Source organism: Rutidosis leptorrhynchoides, chromosome 5 (assembly GCF_046630445.1).
Source record: "Rutidosis leptorrhynchoides isolate AG116_Rl617_1_P2 chromosome 5, CSIRO_AGI_Rlap_v1, whole genome shotgun sequence".
In the NCBI taxonomy this organism is placed as follows: domain Eukaryota; kingdom Viridiplantae; phylum Streptophyta; class Magnoliopsida; order Asterales; family Asteraceae; genus Rutidosis; species Rutidosis leptorrhynchoides.
The window spans coordinates 283505537-283517470 of NC_092337.1; positions in this window are offsets into that span (position 1 = coordinate 283505537).

The following is an 11934-nucleotide window of genomic DNA, read 5'->3' on the forward strand; positions in this document are numbered from 1 at the left end:
TGGAAAAGATCAAACCTAGACAGGTGATTAAGCTTTAGGCCATAGACTCACTGATTTGCATTTCGATGAAAAAGTTATTTGACTGCCTTTCATTTTAAGACTTTTGAAATAATGCAATTAATTCACTTAAGCCTAAGACAAGTAGGAGAAGTGAATTCGACCTAAGAAACGTTGAAAATTTTATTTTAATTTTCACTTTTCACTTATTCAATTAACCTACTTATCCTAATCTAACTACTACTAAAGCTATAGAAAAATAAACACATGGGTTGCCTCCCGAGAAGCGCTTGTTTTTGTTCGAGTCACGATCCTGACTCTAGCCTTATTCCTCAGGAAATCTTGGCGGCTCCCTTTCATCCATCAGTAGACACAAGAGGTAATATTGGAACATAACGATGGGATTGAAGCTGACATAAAATAAGGTATGTCCAATGAGAGGAGAAGGTGGTTTAAAGTGAATGCTTTGTTTAACTTGAGGAATAACAAAGCTAAAAACTTCTTTTACCTCCTTTATTGGAACGGGATGGTCAAAGGGGTCCTCATCACTCCATCATGTGTATATCATTATGTATTTGAGTGATGGTTTATAGGGTAGTCCTGACGCAAAATCCGTCTTTCTTCTTTGTGACTTCAAGTTGGTCGTAATGTTGTACTCTAAGGATGGAGGTGGGACGATGTACATTAACGTCTCCAATGTAGCAACATTAACTACTACTTCGATGCTAGAAACCTCCATCTCTTTCTTCTTCTCCGGGCTCTCCATTTCAATTTCTTCATCCACCTCCTCGTCACTCTGGTCGGGAGATTCAAGTATAATTGGTTTAGAGAGTTCTTCTAGAACGAAATCCTCTTCAGTCATTAAAAGATCAAAATAAGGTGGGAGTGAAGATTGGGTTGGTGTGGAGTGGTTATTCTTCTTATCTTCTACTTCTATCTTCTTCTCTTCATTCTCGAAATAAACGGTGACTTTCCTAGTGGAGATGGTATTTATTTCGCCGTTCCCATCAGAAGCACATACAGACTCGTTGATTGTGAAAGTGACCTCTTCTCCACGGGCTCTCAAAGTGATAGCTCGTGAATAAACATCAACGATCGCTTTAGCTGTATTCATGAAAGGCCTTCCTAAAATGATAGGGGTTTTCATGTCTTCTTTATAGTCCATAACCACAAAGTCATTCGGAAAGAGGAATTTGTCGACCTTAACCATGACGTTCTCAGCTATTCCCTTAGGATATCTAGTAGATTTGTCTGCTAGCTGGATGCTCATTTTGGTAGGGTTAAGGTTTTCAATTTCGAGTCTCTGGAATAGTGAGTAGGGCATGAGATTGATGCTGGCACCAAGGTCAGCGAGAGAATAGATAGTACCAGATTGGTAGATAGAATAAGGAAGGGTAAATCGTCCGGTATCCCCTAGTTTTTCAGGAAGAGTATTTAAGAGAATGGCTGAACAATCCGCGTTCAGCGGGACATTGGGTACTTCGGGTACCTTATCCTTGGTTGATAGGAGATTCCTAAAATACTTCTTACTATGAGGATTTTTAGACACGGTGTCAAAAAATTTACCGTCATGCTTGAAAGATTTCATCTTGTTATGTCTTTGCTTGAGACGGCCAGGGAATGGAATGGGTGCTTTCCCATTGGGTTTAGGTGATGACTCAATGACTACTACCGAACGGGTATTAGTTAGTTTTTTCTTTTTAGAAGAAACTGAAGGTTGGCTATGTGCCACCTTTGTGTCATTTTTAGGACAACCTAGAGAATTGAGACGTTGATTTAGCTGGCTTATTTGATTTTCAAGACTACTCAAGTGATTAAACATGACTAAGTCAGTTGCGTCTTGTCTTGCTGTGATCATGGAGATGATTCGCAGTAGGACATCTTCTGGACTTGTCTCTGATACGGTAGTGGGTTTGGTAGGTTGGTTGTGCGAATGAGCTAGGATCTTATCGGAGTAGACAACAGAGTCCTCACATTCAACCTAGTATACCTTGGCCGGATGTGGGTCAGTATAATTCTGGCATAATTGCACTTGAGACACATGTTGCGGGAGTTTCTTTAGCTCTCCAACTTCTTTGATGAGGTTTTCTATTTGGTCCGAGAGAAATTTGATGGTTTTATTTTCAATAGGATCGGAGGCGGAAAGTAGTGTTGCTGATGAAATATGCTCTTCCATGTTCCAATCGTGTGATGGTGCATAGTCATCTTCTCGATCAATCTCCAGGCCTCGTCAGCAGTGAATTTCATGAAGTTACCTTGAGAAACAGCATCAAGAGTAGACTTATTGTTCTAATTCAGAACTTCGTAGAAGGTCAAAAGTTGAACAGAGCTCTCAAGACGGAAGTTCGGGATCTTCGAAGCAAATGTTTGAATCTTTCCCATGCAGTGTAGAGTGATTCATCGTATACTTGTTGAAAGTTTACGATATCATTCCTAAGTCTGATTTGTTTTGATGGGGGAAAGTACTTGATTAAGAAAGTTCTTCCCATTTCCTCCCAGGAGGTGATAGAGTTGGGTTCTAACCCCTTGAACTAGGTTTTTACATGAAGAGTTAAGGAATAGGGGAACATTTACATATGAACTGCATCTTGTTCAACCCCGTTTTACTTATATGAGTTGGATAAGGAGAGGAATCTATCTAAGTGGGAGTTGGGATCATCAATTGGTAAGCTGTGGAACTGGCAATGGTTGTGAATGAGTTGTATAATGCTATGCTTAAGCACAAAAGAACCTCCGTTAACCTCTGAATAGAGTATCGGTCCTCCTCATCCTTCTAATGAGGGTTTGGTGATGTCAGCGAGAGTGATGCATGCAACCATCTTCAAACTATCGGTAGGTAAGTGTGGATCTCATCGGATGAGTTCAATGTATGATATTGAATAGAAGAAAGGATGTGTCGGAAGAATTCTTAGCGGTCTAAGTAGGTTAAACCATCCTAAAGGTTCACTAATAAGGAAGTCCATTTTAAATGTTTTAATTAATCTAAATTAAGCTAATATTATCTAACCTTACTACGGTAAACTAGTAACTTCTGACAAAGCTAGCCTTGGTCAAAAGGGTCTCTTAAAAACTAACTAATCTAAACAGGCTCCAAATCGTACTACCCCTTCCCGGCAGCTGCGCCAAAAATTAACTACTACCTATGATATGCCCGAATCAGACGGTTAATTTATACAGTGTCGTTAAGTCGCAAAACGTCAATTCGGGATATCAACAGAAGAAGTTGATTGTTTAATTTATATATGTTGGGCCTAAATCTATTATTCCTTCCTATGGGTTAGCAAGGGAAAATATGACCTGTGGTCGTTCCTTGAGCGGTCGAATTTGAAACGGAGCTTATTAAGATAACTTAGTGATTAAGATGGGTTTATACACAATTTAGTATCTAACACTAGTGGCCAGGTACACCTTATTGAGAGGCATGATCCTTTTGGTCCCAATAAATTGGTGACTGTTCGGAAAATCTAACAACCAAGTCCAACCGGTTTATTCTATACATCACTTTATCCGGAATATCAAATTATGTTAAGGCAATAGTTTGGTTTAATAGTTTATATAATTGTAATTAAGATACTAAAGCGATATAATTAAAATAAGCTAGCTAGCATGCAACAGCTAAGGACAGAGAAGACGTGGTTCACCATGATTTAAGATAACGTAGTGTCTGGATGATTGCGAGACACTCATTGGATAGATATACCTTAGTGTAAACACTAGATTTCCTACTAACTAATTTATCGATTAGCATGTCACGAGGAACTAGGCTATCATGATTCTGATCGGATGGACTATTCTCAACTCTTGACGCTTTATCCGGTTTAAGGATATAAGCGGCCTATCTTAAATGCAATGCATGCCTTGGGCGCACGAATAAAGTAGCATAGCCATATATATAGAATATCCAACCTTTCTTAACACCTTAGTGTATCATCCAAGTGAGTGGTTATGATTGCGTTTCAAATTCCTTTCTGTCAAAGGTTTGGTAAAATCTAAGGGTTTGTAGACAAATTAGAACTTCTGATAGTTCTCAGTCATCCTTGAAGACTTATAAGCATAGTTTGTATTGTAGTGAGTTAAATTCCCATTTATGATATAAACCAGCCCTTACTTAAATCTACCCAATAAACCCCTTAGTTATCCACCATGTACTACCCTTATAGTTGTTCCATAACTTCTAACATTGACCATGCTCAAGTGGTCCTATAGTACATCAACACTGTACTCTACTCTTGCAATAGTATTTCCTCGATTCTTATACTCTTGACCAATGTCTTGATTTGGTCCTACGGTAATTTCCAATGTACTTTATGGTATCTTCGATGGGTTCATACCTTGACCAATGTAAAAACACAGATAATTAATTACCATATAATAGTCGACTTTATAAAAGGTTTTAATCACGTTTATTGGTGGAAGGACGATGATAACGAGATTTAATATCATAGACAGAAAGCGATAACGAAACGATAATCATCCCTAACTAACATTATTAAATCATGGCAAACAATCAAGCAATTACTCACACATCATGGCAACAAGCATTTCTAATATTAATAAATCACAAACATCAAACAAGAATATTATAATAAATTAATAAAAAAAGGGATAGATGTTACCGAATAATGTCGAAAGAATAACACTTGTATTTCTTCATAATACCATATTGTTACAATGCTTGATAGCTTCTACTACTAACTACATACTAATCTCCTATTGATCACTAGAGAGTGACAATAGAGAGAATTATTTTCCTAATCTCTGTACTTTTCTCTCTCTAGAATCTAGAGAGAGAAAGTAGAGAGAAGTAATCCCCTACTGATCATTAGAGAGCGACAATAGAGAGATATTTAGAGAGAGAAGTGAAGAAGGTGTGTCTTGAAATGGTTGTATGAGCCACCTATTTATATGAAAGGCTTGATGCAAAATTGTAATTAAATGGCTGAAAAATGGCTGGCAAGCCGTTTTGCAGGCCTTTTGGCAAGGCCGTTTTTGGTGCCAGTTTGCTGGAAAGCCGTTTTCCCTTATGGAAAGCCGTTTGGCAAGCCGTTTGCTGGATCGTAACTTGATTTCTTGTCTTTCACCGTTTTCGCTATAGAATCTTCGTTTTAGCTCTGTTTCTGACGATTCTTGCGACCACGCGTTCGTAATTAAATATCCTACAATATGAGATTAAGTAAATAAACTTTTCCTAAAATAATAAAAAAACTTAGTTAAACGCGAGTTAATCATCTTAGCCGGTTTTGCTTGTTTTCCTCGTTTTTCATCCGTTTTAGTGATTCTTGAAGCATAGCCTTCGTAATGACATAATCTACCAAATGAAGCAAATAAATGCTTATTTAGATGATAAATTCAATTACTTTATCATAAATGGGGCTAATATCGGGGGTAAAAACATGACTATTTAGCCGATATCAACTGTTATACCAAGATTTCATTTATATTGAAAAATGTGGGCGCTACTTACCAGAGGGTACTGGATGCGTCTTTCAAAGATCAAATTGGTAGAAACCTCGAGGCTTATGTGGATGACTTGGTTATTAAAAGTACCATTGAGGTACAATTGTTAACCGATATTCTGGAAACATTCGAGTCTTTACGAACGATCAACATGAAACTCAACCCTGTGAAGTCTAGTTTTGGGGAGGAAGAAGGAAGATTCTTGGGTCACATAGTAACGCCAAGAGGAATCAGGGCGAACCCAAAGAAGATTGAAGGAGTGGAACGAATGCAATTCTTAAAATCATGAAAAGAGGTTCAAAGTTTTACCGGAACGCTAGCTGTGCGCACGCAATTCTTATCTAAAGCAGCAGAGCGATCACTGGCATTCTTTCAAACTTTGATAATTTTGCTGAAGAAGTCGGCATTTAGATGGACATATGATGCCGAGAAAGCTTTCCTAAAAATGAAGGCGCTCTTAAAAGAGTTGACAACTTAGTAGCACCTGTGGCGAGAGAGATGTTGATGTTGTATCTTGCGACTTTGAAGTAGGATATAAGTTCCATTCTAGTCGCAGATAGGCGGCATGTATGCCTCATGCTCTTATTTGTTTAATTGATTTATGACATGATATGATGTCCTCATGCATGCTTCACATTGGTGTAATGCAGGTACAAATGCCCGTGTATTTTATTTGCAAAGCGCTCAGTGAAAGCGAGCTTAATTATCCACCTATAAAAAAAGATAATATACGCATTAGTGCATACAGCTGGAAAGTTTCACAGATACTTCCAGGCACATCCCATCGTGGTGTTAACCGATCAGCCAATAAGACAAGTACAAGTCACGACACACACACACTAGTTATTTGTATATGCATATCTATTGGACGCATTATAAACGTTTAAAAATTAAATATGAATTTCTGACGACTGATGTGAAAAACAAAACAGGTATTGTACAAGCACGAAGTTTCTGGTAGATTGGCTAAATGGACAATAGAGTTGGGGGAGCATAGAATAAATTACTCTCTGCGCACCGTGATAAAAGGCCAAATACTGGCTGATTACTTGGCTGAAACTACAATTGAAGTAAAAGCACTTAGTGAAAGCACGGTATCAGATCCTGTTGAAAATCAATCATGGGAGTTGTATACCGATGGTGCATGCGGCCCGGATGGCTCAGGCGCTGGGTTAGTCCTTGATATCGGCTAAAAAGTCACTTTTTATCCCAGTATTAGCCCCATTTATGATAAATTAATTGACTTTATTGAAAGGACTCGTTCATATCGATTATAAACGATTCACAATAGTTGATTACATTGTGAGGTATTTGACCTCTATATGATAAATTTTACAAACATTGCATTCTTTTAAAAGACAAACTCTTTTTAAAATAAAACCTTTAGATACCAATGATATATGATTCCCATAATATGAATGACTAATGACTAATCTGTCATAACAGTCCTTTTGAACTCAACGATTCTAATGCAACGTCTTTTGAAATATTCCATGAATGAATCCAAATAATATCTCTAAAATGAGCAAATGTACAGCGGAAGATTTTCTTTCATACTTGAGAATAAACATTCTTTAAAGTGTCAACCAAAAGGTTGGTGCGTTCATTAGTTTATCATAATCCATCATTTCTATAATTTTAATAGACCACAAGATTTCAATATTTAACCGCACACGTAACCCGTGTACAAAACATGATACACATAACATGTGTATAAAAATCATTTATATGGTGAACACCTGGTAACAGACATTAACAAAATGCATCTAGAATATCCCCATCATTCCGGGACTCTCATCGGACATGATAAAATCGAAGTACTAAAGCATCCATAAACCGGATGGGGTTAGTTAGGCCCAATAGATCTATCTTTAGGATTCGCGTCAATTGGTGGCAATTATAATAAACACCAATTCTTAGGCTACCAAGCTAAAAAGGGTGATATCCGGTATAATAATCCAACCATAGAATGTAGTTTCAAGTACTTGTGTCTATTTCGTAAAACATTTATAAAAGCAGCGCATGTATTCTCAGCCCAAAAATATATATTGCAAAACCATTTAAAAAGAGAGCAAATGAAACTCACGATACTGTATTTCGTAGTGATTTACGTATATGACGGCACTGAACAAGTGCAGGGTTGGCCTCGGATTCATGAACCTATATCAATTATATATATTAAGACTTATAATAATAATTAAACAAGTACATATAATTATTTGTAATATACTTATTAGATTAATAGGTTGTATGTGATATTAAATAACTTATATTAATTCTATATATTTTAAGTAGTACATATATATATTTTCAAAATTACATTTATTAATATAAATGTAATAAATACTTTCTAAAATAATTTAGTCATTTAATTATAATTCAATATAATATATTAGTAATAAAAATGTATATTTTTATATATTAAGTAATATAATTTATATAAAGTTTATTTAATAACATTTTAATGATAAAAATATATAGTGATATGAATTAATAAAATATAACTGTATTACTTGTAGTAAATACATCTTTGTATCAAATATTTATAAAATAATTTTAATAGTAATAATAATGAACAAACGTTGTATTATTTTGTAAAAATAATAATATCAATCATTTTAGTTATAATAATTATACTAATGATATAAATGATAACAATAATTATATTTGCTAATGATAAATAATAATAATAATCTTTTTATTTATAATAATAATAATATTATAATAATAGTATTAAGGATGATAATACATATATAATAATCATGTTAATGATAATAACAATGGTAATAATTTTTATATTATTAATAATACTAATAATATTATTAAAAATGATAATTTTTTAATAAAATAATGGTAATAATGATAATTTTAATAAAATGATAATTATAATTTTTAATAATGATACTTTCTAACAAAAATAATAATTTTTAGTATTCATAATAGTTTTTAATATAAATGATAGTTTTAATGATAAATTATAAATGATAGTTAATAATAATGATGCTTAAATAATAAAAATAAAAATTTTATTATAATAAATAATAATATTCCATAATAATAATAATAATAATAATTAGGATGATAAAAATAATATTTTATAAAAAAAAATCTATCAAAAATGATAACTTTTAATATTAATAATCCTAATATGATAATAATAATAATATTTTATAATAAAAATGATATTTTTATTGGAAATGATAATTTTAATAAAAGTGATAATTTTAATTAAAGTGATAATTTTAATATTAATGATACTTTTAATAATAATATTAATGATAAAAAAAATAATAAAATGATAGTTTTGATAAAAATGTTAATTTTTAATAATAATAATTTTATTAATAGTGTCAATGACAATAATTATAATAACTATTTTTAATAATAATACTAAAATATTTGATAATTCCAATAATGATAATGATAGTAATGATACTAATATTAGTATTAATGATAATAATAATAATAATAATAACAATTTTAATAATACTAAAGGTAATACTAATAATAATTATAATAATAATAATAATAATAATAGTGATAATAATAATAATAATAATATTAATAATATCCTGAGTGATAATAACGATAGTAATAATAATAACAATAACAATTCTAATGATAATATTTATAACGATAATGCTAATAATAATAATAATTATTAGATAATAATAATAATAACGATAACAACAACAACGATAGTAATAATAATAAAATAATAAAAGTGATGAGAGTTATACCATCCTAATCTCATCGCCATCAACTCGATAATATCATCATACCCATAATCTACTTAGCTATAACCCATAATTTCAAAACTTAAACTCGTTTTGAAAAACCGTTTTGATACTACTCGAGCAAAACCCCGTCGTATTTTATGTAATACTAATAATAATAAGATTTATAACAATAATAATAATAATATTAATAATAATAAATTTAAATAAATAATACGGAGTATAGAGAGATAGATATGATATATATGTGTGTGTCTGTGTGTAGAGGCGAACTTGATCGAGCTTTATAGACCCGTTTGGTGGACCATAGCTCCGCGATCGCGAAGAGACTAAGGCTCAGGGCTCCGCGATCACGAGCCTCCTGACTCCAGCTCATCATCGCTTGTTTGCTTATGCCGACGATTTTTATTATATTTTATATATAATATATTTAATCTACATAATTATATATATATATATATATATATATATATATATATATATATATATATATATATATATATATATATATATATTATATTATATTTACGTGCATAGTTAAACTGAAATTTTAGTTCCGATGATTCGTACGTTGACGCTTGACTTAAGTCTCGGTTCCAGTTTTTCGAACACATTTTCGTATACTTAGAAAACTTGTACTTATCATTTCGTGACGTATACCTTTGTTGATAATTAGACTTAATTATTAATAAACTATCTCACTTGAAGTGTAACCTGAACATTCGAGCGTTTTGGTTATATGCTTCTTAAAATCGATTTCTCATTGTTTATTAAAATACATTTAATAATATATAAATATAAAATCTTTATTATAACAAAATAATATAATCAAAATTTTTTTACATTTAAGTTAATAATTTTTAATAATATATTTCATTACGTTATAAAGTATATATATTAACATTTGAAAATATATTTAATATTAATTAAAATCTTTATTACAATAAAATAAATACAATCCCAAGAGCGAAGTAGAAGTAAACAGATTCCTCCAGTGGGAGTTTAAATAGAAGGATGATTGTTGCAATAGCCAGAATGAGGTCAAGGATCAGAATGGGATTAAGCATTGTTACATATCTTTTAGAAGTATGGATTAAGGAAGAAAGTATAGGAGTTGCGGGAATAATGAAACGAAAGAGGTTAATTTATAGCAAAATATCAGACGTAGCAATCAAAGCAGGTTACCACATTTAATCAAAGAGGATCGTAATTTCCTTGAATTCTGAAGAATCAAATCTTATATAGATTACGTAGATTTTCTCTAAATTCCTCGAATTCCGGAAATTCACCATGACTACGTCAAAAGTTAAATCTCTATCTCAATCTTTTATGACAGCTTCACTCGTACGCTTCACATAATCGAATCGTTTTATCAATATTACTCAATAATGATAAAACTCTATTTATTAACACATATTCGTCAAGAAAAACATTCTTATTGTTAGCCATGACAACCTCGATTCTTTAACTGGTAGGTACTGTAACGACCCAAAAAATTTCGACTAATTTTAAACCAAACTCTCGATACAATTTTGTATTTTTGATACGATAAGAAAAGTCTGTTAGGTTGAGTCTTAAAAATTTTGAACTGTTTCATATCTTCATTTGAATTTCAACCATTCCCGACGATTCACGAACAACTATTTGTAAATAGATATGTGTGTATATATATAAATAATAATTGGAGGTATAATTTGAAATATTGAATGTTCTTGTTATGAAATATGATATTATAATAATTATTATTTAAACATATCTATATATACATAAAAGTATATTAAAAATAAATACTAAATGATTGTAATATTTGTTTGTCAGTCGATCGATATTAAGCAAGTTAAATTCAACTTATATAATTTTAAAATAAACAGTGATAATAAAATGAGTTATATGAATCATAGGCCTATTAAAAATATATTTAGAAGCTAAATAATAAATTTTAATACTTTTTATATTTTAACCATGATCGAGCACGGACAGCTGAGTAAAATTTTATTTAATAGTTAATAACCAAATTTTATACCATAATGATCAGAATAAATAATTATAGCTAATATAAAATTTTGGGATTTTTCTGAAGACTTTTATTCGCCACTGAGTAACAAAGGACTACGAAATAATAGTCCGCGAAAAACTGTCGGCAGATAACTTCAAAGTGATGGCTGCTAATGTTATTGATATTATTAGGTGCACATTTCTTTATTTTATATTATATTATAATTATTATTTTATTATTATTATATAATCGATTTCATATATATTTATCTATATGTGTGTATATATAAAACATACAGATCGATCAACCTACAACCCATCTCCTTATCCCTCTTGCTTCGACGACCCACATCACCATAGCCATAGCCATCAAGTTTTCTTGATCTTTTCGTGTTTCAGTTTTTCCATCAAACATCAAGACCCATTTAAACACACCATTTGATCTTCTTCACCATTCACCACCCGACTATCACAACCTTCTTCTTCATCACCATTAAAACCTTACACCACCACCCTAGCTACCATTGATTACCTTCACCTTCGAACCACCATAAACCACTCACTAGTGATTGACATATTCTGTTTAGTGTTACCATCGTATACCTCAAAACAAATACCCATCAAACCCATTTGAAACTCTTGCTGTTACTATGCAAAACCATCGTCACCACCTCATAGCCACTTTACATCACCTTTTCCTATTTTCGTTGAGAGGTATCCAAACCCCATCACAAAACCACCATTAAGA